At 43.0% G+C, this 10,468-nt stretch overlaps 1 long non-coding RNA gene across 2 annotated transcripts; it reads right to left on the bottom strand.

Annotated features, from left to right (window-relative positions):
- Positions 1-1,595: 1,595 nt before the first annotated feature.
- LOC144098662 (uncharacterized) lies at positions 1,596-10,245 on the bottom strand. Of its 2 annotated transcripts, none has more exons than XR_013307221.1 (4): positions 10,185-10,245; positions 7,353-7,508; positions 3,625-3,732; positions 1,596-1,769 (listed from the first exon to the last, which is right to left on the bottom strand). It is a non-coding gene; the product is annotated as an uncharacterized LOC144098662 (long non-coding RNA). The 2 variants fall into 2 exon arrangements; XR_013307220.1 differs by lacking the exon at positions 10,185-10,245 and adding an exon at positions 7,751-7,834 and having other exon boundaries at positions 1,597-1,769.
- Positions 10,246-10,468: the final 223 nt, after the last annotated feature.

Raw genomic sequence — 10,468 nt, forward strand, 5'->3', positions numbered from 1 at the left:
GGGGGAAGAGGATGAGGAGTAAAGAGGGGAGGAGGCGACCTCTGCCCAGCTGCTCACCTGAGTGTGTTGCTGCTGCGCCGGGGCGCGGGCTCCGGCAGCGCCACTTGGTTTGAGGGCGGGGAAGTGCTTGGCGTCGTCTCCGCTAGGAGGCGGTGGTGGCGCCTGCTTATTCTTCTTCATTTTCTTCTTTCGCTTCTTCTCTCCCGTTGACTTCACTCCGGGAGAGGAGGAGGCCGCGTTGATGTCTCCCTCGCGCGAGCCGGTGGCGTGATTGCCGCGTACCGCTCCGCCAGTGGCTTCGTCGACGGGGGCACCTTGCCTGTTTCCAGGCGCTGGCTTCTCGGTTACCCCATGTTATGAGGGCTTGGCTCCGGCAAGATGAAGTCTGCGGAATTTTGCCTTACAATCTTTCGAGCCCGTGGAGTGGGCTAGTCCACAGATTGCACAGGACGGGTTGCACTCGTGTGGCGCACGGCCGTCCTGCGTCACAGTCACAGTTTGGCCGCAAAGGCCGCACTTGAGCGAGTTAGGCGTGGGGCAAATGTCCGCGCGGTGTCCCACAGTACCGCACTTCCCACAGGCCGGCACAGTGCGCTTGTATTCTCAGACGGGGGTGAGTTCCCCGTTGTAGTGGACGTACCGCGGGACCACCTTTCCAACAAAGGTGATCACCGCGATGGATGATTTTCCGAGACGGCGAATGTTGGCAATCTGGCCGCCTCGCCAGGCAATTTGGGCGGTGAGCGTTGCGCTTGTTTCTTCGTCGGCGATGCCTCCGATGACGCCGCGGCACACGTCCCCGGTTTGTTTCAAATGCCCGTGTACGGGCAGGGTGCCTTTGGTTGTCGACAACTTGAATTCGCCGAGCAGGCGATCGGCAAGGTGTGGATTCCGTGCGCCCACAACGAGCAGATTCTGCTCCCAGGCGGGGGCGATATTTAGAACGTGCTCTGCAGTAGAAATACTGAGGTGCGAGTTCAGGGCTTTGCCCAACTCACCACGTCGGAACGTTTTCCGTAGGTCGGCGGTGACCCTGGGCTTGATTATGACCACGTAGTCTTCAAGGTGCATCTGTGGCATTGAGCGGGGTTTCCACTGACGCGACTGGGCTTGTTTTGTACGCGATGAGGCAGGCTCGTGCGTGAGGGCTTGCTGCTTGGCTTAGGACGCCGCCGATGTGGCAGCCGCCGTGTTGGAGCCGGCTCTACCGCGCCGCACTGTAAAAAAAAATGCTCCGCAGTACAGAGAAACCCGCTGGTAATGCGTTGCCGGAGGGTTTTCTGCAACATGAAGTACGGACTAAATGTCAGAAACAGAGACTCCGTATGACGACTGTCACATTCTTGGTAACGGAAAGTTACGCCATGCTATGCACGAGACCGAAATCGTTTTTTCACAACGAATGCTTATGTTTTGTTCTTATTGAAGTTTCCGCAATGTGTATGCATACGTCCTCCGTTCACTCGGAAGTCATTTCATCTAGAGCGGAAATTATCTGTATTGTAATTATGTACTTTCTGTAGTACATGAACATGCGTCTTCGTATAGCTTCTGCCGGCAATGTTCACTGCAGATATAGCCGTCCAGGTGCCGAAGAAATAAGTATTATGTACAAGGCTTTCCTTTACGCATATTATGTAGTGCATACGTACAAAGAATGCAGCTTAGAATGAAAGAGTGGTAAGTGTTTGGGTGAGTACAAGTACATACGTTTTATTTTCATGGCAAACTACACACATTGTACATCTGCACATTGCTGTCGGATCCATCTGAAAAGCATAAAAAAAATCCTCATTTAGTGGTCACACAACACCAAATATAAATTTCACAAATACATTTCAACCATCCGCTATTGAACAATCGGCTTTCGTAGAAGCTTTCAAAAGCCATTCACCGAGAACCAACCCGTTATAATTTATTGCCCAAAATTCATTTCTCTTAACAGTAAACAGTAAAAACCACAGGTCCAGAAAGAAGCAGACAAAATGCGCTTTCCCGGGCGGCACTGTGCGCATGAAAGTCTTTACAGTTGCTTATCATTTTGTGCAAATAGAAAGTAGCTCAGGATGGGGGCCAGATGCAATTCAATGCAGGTGCCTTTCTGTACATAGTACTAAATGCACAACTTAGCGAGCAAGGAACATTGGTAACATCTGAAAAAGGTGGGAGACGCTTGCCGAATTTATCGTCCATCCAATTTGTTATAGGCAAGACAAGACGAAGCGAAAGTCCCGCACTCAGTTTATATCCAGTTCCCGGGCATGCCCGTTGCGGCAGATTATGTCGCTTTTTAATATGACACAAACTTGGAATACGGCCCCAGGAAGCACACTTCCCCAAAACCGCATGTTTTCACTCATAGCTTCCATTATCTCACCATGTGCAAGAAAATGTACTAATATCTGATGTCAGTGAAAATGCAGTCACACGTACCGGAAGCAGCTCACTAAGGCATTCCAATATCTCTGCTGTGTGCCTCACAAGGAATGGATGCTCAAGTTTCAAAAAAGAGCTCTTGGCAGAAATTTAACCAAAGGCCGTTGCCATGTGAACCTTTTCAAAATGATGACCCAGAAAGACGAAGTGTCCTCATGTGTCTGATGCAAAAGAAGGATGAAGGCATGACTCTTTCTGCTTTTTGAACAGCTGTGATAAGTTTTTTACTGGTACTGCTTGGTGCAGCTTCAGTCTCCTTCTTGACATTTTGTGAAATAATTATATATCTGCGAAAGATCTCGCTAGCAAACATTTTGGCACTAATGGAGAAGCAAAAAGACCCATGTCCTAGGCCTTTTTTTGTGACACTAAAGGAAGGCTTGCCTTTTAGAGTCATTGATTACGAAGTGGTCCATGTGGCAACAAACTTTGAGAGAATTCCTTCAAGGGCTCTTTGTTCTCATGAGGTGCCCTGTAGATATATCACAACACCTCAGTGAGCTGTTACCAGCCCTGTGAGTTCACTGTCACTTGACATCAAGGGTATGTACTTTTCCTCGCCACATGCAGCAATGATGTATATGTCAAGAGAAAGAATAAAAGATTTCTAAGTGAAATTCCAGATTGCTTGCGGAGGAAAGCACAAGAGTGGCCATGCTCAGCTGTTACCTTTGCTTCTTGCTCGAGTTCTACAGTGAGTACTACGTAATGACAGGTGTCTGGATCAACTCATTTAACACCCGTCCTGTGCGACCTCCATCTTGCACTACATGACAGGCAACTTTATAACACCCTTCATGCAAAGAGTGTCATCAGGGTCGGTGTGTTCTGTCAGTTTCCTGGTCCTGTGGTTTGTGCTGTGTTTTCTGCTCTTAAATTATTTACTGCCTTCATTCTCCACTCCATGAAGCCTGAATGTGCTACACTGGGCTGCTCCACGCGTTGTGGAGCAACCCAGTGGCCATTTTTTTTTCATACGTCGGAGGCACTCAGCTCGAAAGGCATGCTTACTATATTCAGCAGACAAGGGTACATGTGAGACACATCATTAATACCTAATTCTCACAGTGGTATCTGGTGCAAGAATATCTAAATACTACTCAATTTTTGCTTACGTTTTCAGATACACTCTTAGATTAAAAACATAATTTGGCTACATTAGCAGAAGCACAGCACCAAGGTACTCACCAGTTACCTGAAGCACTGTACGCAAGTTCTCGTGCCATCATGAATACAGCACACTGTCCACGTCTTCATAATGCCATGTCACTCCAGCACTTCAGTAGCAAAATTTTCCTTTAAAAAAAGTAGTTTTGTTTATGTTAGACTGGTCATATTTAATTTTACTATATACTATGTACTTCTCATTGTACTGCCCCAGACTAAATAATACCAATGATCACGCTTTGAATTATGTCATATGTGATCACCAAATTATTGATCACCATTATGTGATCACCAATATGTTCTTAGAAATTCTGATTGAAATAAATCTGACAAAATATTATTTCAGAAAATGTGGCACAAGGAAGAAGGACGCTAGCTAGATAACCTGGACGAATGTTTTCAGTTGCATGCAGCCACCGGCACCATTGCACACAAAATGTACAATAAAGTGGGTTTTACCTTTCCGAATAGAATTTAATGCTGCAAACATTTAAGTAAAAAAGTTTCAACCTTCCATTCCGCATAAAGGAAAGAAAATTCTCGTTTTTTCACAAGCCTCTGCAAGTACACAATTCAGTGAATCTACTCTACAAGTACTTGAATCTATCAGCACGAGACAGGGACGAGAAAAGAAACAAAACAGGCACTGACTCGCAACTGAAGTTTATTGAAGTGAACAGAGTGTATACAGAAAAGCCACATGCCACAAACTACACAATTACACATAAGCTACATCACAACATAAGGAAAAGATTGCCCTTAACATTCCTCTCATCTAGACAGTCCAACCCGCTGCATGTTAACGCTATGGGCAGCACGCTCACACATTCGTCACCGAGTCATAAGATGTGTCTAGCCTCGATAATTTTCTGGTTAATCTGCTGTGAACGTAGTGCCAAAATGCGTGTTGCCGAAAGGAATGGCTAGCAGCCTTCACATACCTTGTAATATGCAGATAAGTTACAACCCCTACCAATATCCAAATACCTCTCATGCTCCTGTAGTCTTACATTGATACACATTCCAGTTTCACCAACATAAACCCAACCACATGATAATGGTATGCAATGGTTGCAAGGCACATATATGTTGCCATGTTTCACTCGACACATGTGCTTTTCCCTAACGAAATTCACAAAATTATTAACAATTTTACAGATTGTAGACAACTTATTAGGGGCCGAACACACCATTTTTACGTCATACCTTCTGGCCACAGTTTTCAAATTTTGCAACAATTTATGTATGTACAGTAACACAGTCAGTCTTTTGGCATCTCACTGGCTGGCCCCAGCCTGATCATGCCAGTCCCTGCGAAGGGGTTTCAGCTTTTAACATGCTAATTTAGCGTTGAAAGTCAAGGAAACACGGATTTGAACGCTAAAGATTGAACGAGCCCGATCCTTGGCTGCCAACGCTGAATTTCAAGTACACGCTCTTAGATTCTGCATCCGCTCCAAGGATGGCACTTGTGCGTGGGTGTGCTCTCCTGTTGTCCTCATTACTTGATGCTGCGCCATTCTTATCTTTAGCATGTCAGACCAACTTGCCCAATCTTATATGCTCAGCTTTAACAATTTATCGCACGCTTCTGCAATAGCATGGTTGGGAAATCATGCTTTCATTAGCCTTAAAATCTTCTCTTGGAAACCAGTTGTCACGCTGTAAAAGCATGGCTTCAGCAATACCGAGCCTAGACTTGACGACGCAATGCTATCTTTCACTAGCTTAGAATCGTTCGACCAACAGTCAAGTAGCTGCTTAACACTCCTGGGTGAATATCGCTAGCACACATGGCGTGTGCAGAACATCAAGGTAAGGTTCAGAAACCGCAGCTCTTTTTGTTCGGACATTTTCTCCAAGGTAAACTTAAGACAAAGGCCTTGCTCCTTAAACAAGTTCACAATATGTACAGGTCCCACACTATGACAACCTTTGTAAAATACCAGAAAATCATAGACGTAGCGAAAGATTTCCCCCAGCCCATGCAATTTCTTGGCAATCATTCCTTCCACCCTGCTTAGAGAATATTGCTTAGCACAGGGGCAACCTTCGAATCGATACATTTAGCAGACTTTTGAACATATGCCGCACTGGCATACTCCACAAACATGCTCTTCACTTCAAATAAAAGGAGGCAAGTGCCAAAAAAGACTTATGTTACACACCCGTTCCTAAACACGAGCTCATCGTTGTGCTCCGATATACACATTCATAAGCTTTTCACAAGATCTTCATACGGCATAGAATAAAATAGTTCTACATCGACACTAATCACAAGACAATCCGCTGGATTGTCATTCTTAAGATACTCAACCACACTGCGTACTGAGTACAAGAAATGGATCTTCATGATGCGAAGAAGACGGATGCTTTTGCAAATAACCAGAGATAATTTTGCATGAATTCTTTTATGAAATTTATCTGAAGAGCATGTAATTGAATAGCATTTATTTGAAGAGCATGTTTGTAGAGTAGCGCAGCGCGGTATGTGTTCTAAAGTCTCGAATATGTAGTGGTTCAAAGGTTGACCTTGTGCTAAGCAATATTTTCTTGAGTAGGGTGGATAGAATAATTGTCCAGAATGTGCATGGGCTGGGGGAAAAATCTTTTGCTATGTCGATGATTTTCTGGTCTTTTATAAAGGTTGTGATAGTTCGGGACCTGTAGATCTTCTCAAGTTGTTTAAGGAGCAAGGCCTTTATCTCAGGTTTACCTTGGAGCAAATGTCCCAAGAAAAAGAGCTGTGGTTTCTGGACCTTACCTTGATGTTCAGCACACTTCATGTGTGCTGGCGAGTGTTAAGCTGCTACCTGGCTACATGTCGACCATTCCAAGCTAGTGAAAGATAGCATTGCACTTTCTAGCGCGGGCTCAGAATTGATGAAATTATGCTTTCACAGCATGACGACTAGTTTCCAAGAGCAGATTTTAAGGTTAACAAACGCAGGATTTCCAAACCTTGTTACTGCAAGAGCATATGATAAATTGTTAAAGAAGCTGAGACAGTTTTGTGGTGACCGGCACAATCAGGCTGGGGCCAGCCAGCGAGATGCCAAAAGACCAGTTGTGTTACCGTATGTACATAAATTGTCGCACAATTTGAAAAATGTGGCCAGAAGGTATGATGTAAAAGTGGCTTTCTCGGCCCCTAATACGTTGTCTAAAGCATGTAAAATTTTAAGAATAATTCTGTGAATGTGGCTCGAGAAAAGTACACGTGTACAGTGAAATGTATATGTACCTTGTAAAATGAATGTGGTACCAAATATTATTATCTTGTAGTCTGGTTTACGTAGGTGCAACTGGAAGGTGTATGAATGTAAGACTACAGGAACACAAGAGGGTAGGGGCTTGGCTAGGTGGTTGGGGTAACTGCTGTACATTGCACGGGATGTGAAGTCTGCTACCCTTTCCTTTTGGCAACACGCATTTTGGCAGTAAATTCAGAGAGAATAAATGGAAGATTATCGAGGCTAGACACATCTTATGACTCCGTGAAGAATGTGTGTTTTGTCTATCGTGTTAACACACAATGAGTTGGACTACCTCGATCAGGGAAATGTTGAGGGAAATTTTTGACTCATGTTGTCCTGTATGCTTATCTGTAACTACATGGTTTATGGTATTGCTTGGCTTTTTATATATTCCCTGTTCACGCCAATAAACTTTAGTCGCGAGTCAACACCTGTCTTGTCTCCTTTCTCATCCCTGTCTTTCGCGCTGGTGGATTCACCGCAATGGCTCACCTCTGCAGAAATCCAAGGCATGACATTTTCCTCTTCACACTCGTGGTTCAGCGCATAATACGGCAAAGGCTTTTCAATTCCAAGGAAAGTTCATGGCTCCATTGAACACTGCCTCCTGCTTACAAGACACAGAGCAGCAATCATTGTAGATTCTACCTGTGACACAAAGAGCAAAGTTTTAGTTTGAGTGGACTAAACTAGGAAAGCAGCACAATATATCTATAGCCAAATAACTGAACTGAAAGAAATAGAGAGTAGTGTAATAGTGAACACATTGATATATTGCAAGTGAGATATATGCATAATATATTGCAATATCCAACACTGCTACCATTGCCTTAGCCAACTACTTCATAAATAACAATAAATGAAGTATCACAAAAATACTGATAACGTACTATTAGTGTTAATAGTAGCAGTGCAGGTTCCATGAACAAAAAAGGGCCCAGTGCTGACTGTCGTTCCCACAGCAGCCTTGTGACCAATGGCCAGTGTAAAGGAAAGAGGAGGAATGACTGAAAAGAGAAAGAGCCAGGGGGAAGGAAAATAGGCATAGAAGGGCTTAGGATATCATAGGCAAATAAGGTTGTTTAGACAGTGAGCACAAAATAAACATTACCACACAAGTAAAGACATACAAGACCAAACGTATATATCATTGTGCAGAGTGGAAAACTTGATGCCATTTAGCCCAAAATATGTTTTCAATAAAGTGATTATAATTATTAATAGAACTGACCGAGTGAAACCATAACAGGGATGAACAAGGAAGTTGTTAATATTCTGGCAGAAATTAAAAGAAAATGGATCTGGCCAGGGCATACAATGCAGAGAATGAATCACCAATGGTATCTTAGGGCAACAGAATGAATTTGATGGATTTTAATGGCACAAGGGCATCTGTGGCCAAAGAGTGCCTTAGCACAAGTTAATTTCGTCTACTCAAGGTGAAATCAGAGACCCATTTCCCAAGCATTTCATTCCAGATAAGCTGAGCACCACGCCAGGAAACAGCTTGTGCATTGTATCGCAACAAAATGAATTTCACCCTAAGGAAAATAGAGCAGGAGATAGCTGATTATAAGCTCACTAGATAAGATTAGGTGATTTCTGATAGTGTGGCATGTAGCTGGTGCAAGACACAGATAATTAAACTGGAAAAGGCCATTGTCCTGAGGTGAATGTAAACTAAGCAATGAGGATATTGAAATTCGCTACACTAGAGCTGTTAAGAATCAGCTCAAGTTCCATGCTTCAAGATGATGCAAGTTTGCTCAGTGAAAAAAAATCATAAGTTCACCCAAGAATTGGTATCTTGGCGGTATCAGGCTGCAGGTGCAGATGAATTAATCCTGCCTCAGAGAAGAGCTACATAGAGCACAAAACATTTTAGGCCAGTCCTACACTGACAGCTGTTAATAACTATTTTAAAACTGTTTTTCATTGCACAAACAATAATACCGAGTTTGTGTTGGTCATGTGATTATGTTACTGAGGCTCTCCTAAAAATTCTAGCCAGAGCTAAAATACAAGCTGTCTCAACTAAGTTTTTATATCAACAATGAGAACATAAACACATGCAGATTATTCAAATAAAAGTTTTATTCTTCATGACGTGCCCTACAAATTTTAAATTATACTGAAAAGTAATAGAGTGGAGTGCTTGTGCCAAAAAAATCTAAACCTCAACAACAAAGAGAACACAAGATAAAGGCAACAACATATTGCCCGAAATTTAAATGTTTGACAGAACAAATATGAAAAGAAAACCTCTCCACAACTGGAACAAAACAGCGTGATACCGAGCACACATTTGAAAATTGTTTCATCCAAATCCCCAGCCTGGTGCTCCAGCACTCTTCAGCCAGCATGTCATGAAATGTACAATAGTTCTGGTAGCTGTAAAGAGTATACAGCTGATCCGGCATTTTGATATGTGAACAGTAACCCTCAATGACCACCAGGCTGAATACTTTCAAGAGGCTGTTCTAGTAAGAAGACTGCAGTGAAACACTTAGCAAGTTATGCTGGCGTAATAATGCAAACCGTTAATCTGAGAGTTCGCTACCACGCAACTCTGTAGTAACTCCTAAAGTGTTGCAATCGAATGAAAAAAAGGACTGCCTATTATATAAACAAAAGTCAAGAGGCTGCAATGCAAGGCCACGACAGAAGTGCTGCAATACAGCAATAGCGATACAATGTACACTTTAAGCAACACAATGAAACATGATCTTTTATCCTTAATTATCAGAATTTCAATATTTGTTTTCCTTGCTCTCTTGCAAAATTAAGTTTAGATCGTGAAAGCGCTCAAAAAGACAAGGATACAGAAAGAGATTTCCACACAGTGCGCTTACTTCCAGTGTCTTTTTGAGCACATCCACTATCTAAACATGGTAACCCAACTAGTCTAAATGCTGTCGTTATTCCAAAATTAAGCCTTTCACAAAGTGGGAGCCCCTTTCCCCATACAAGGTACACCATAACTAATCCAACACTTTTTTCATGATATGTTTTCTCTGAGAATAAACACTGTTTGAAGATTTTGCAATAGTACTTGTCTTTTCGATTCTACGAATGTATCATGCAAGTGTTCAATGAAATGACCATCTGCCTATCTTGATCATTGCTCAAAATCAGGGTATAATGCACCATGAAGGGCAGGCTCTGCTTGATTTTTATGTTTTCCTAACGAAGCATGTACGTGCAACCCTTCTGCTGGCTTGTATGCAGCAGGTTTGTCTAGCTAGGCGAACTGTGGTTTTGCTATAAAGATGAAATGGTACTTTGGAAGTGAATGGTTTTCTAAAATGCATTTAACATACATACCGGGGCTTTAACAGCACCTGGTGTAAGCAACATCAGTGGGGGGACCGCAGGAGTGGCCTAGTGGTCCGAGCATCTGCCTTGCAAACAGGAGGTGCGGAGTTCGATCCCCAGTGCCACCGGGTAACCAGCGGTGATACAATGGGTCGTTTCAATGGCCAGTTTAAAACTTGAAATAACCATGCTGCAATATATACAAAAAATGATTTGTGTGCTCTCTCTTACATGACATAGTTAATCATATCATAGTGTTGGTAGTACACAAAATGCATGTGTGGAACATATAC

The sequence above is a fragment of the Amblyomma americanum genome, chromosome 1 (assembly GCF_052857255.1).
Source record: "Amblyomma americanum isolate KBUSLIRL-KWMA chromosome 1, ASM5285725v1, whole genome shotgun sequence".
Taxonomy (NCBI): domain Eukaryota; kingdom Metazoa; phylum Arthropoda; class Arachnida; order Ixodida; family Ixodidae; genus Amblyomma; species Amblyomma americanum.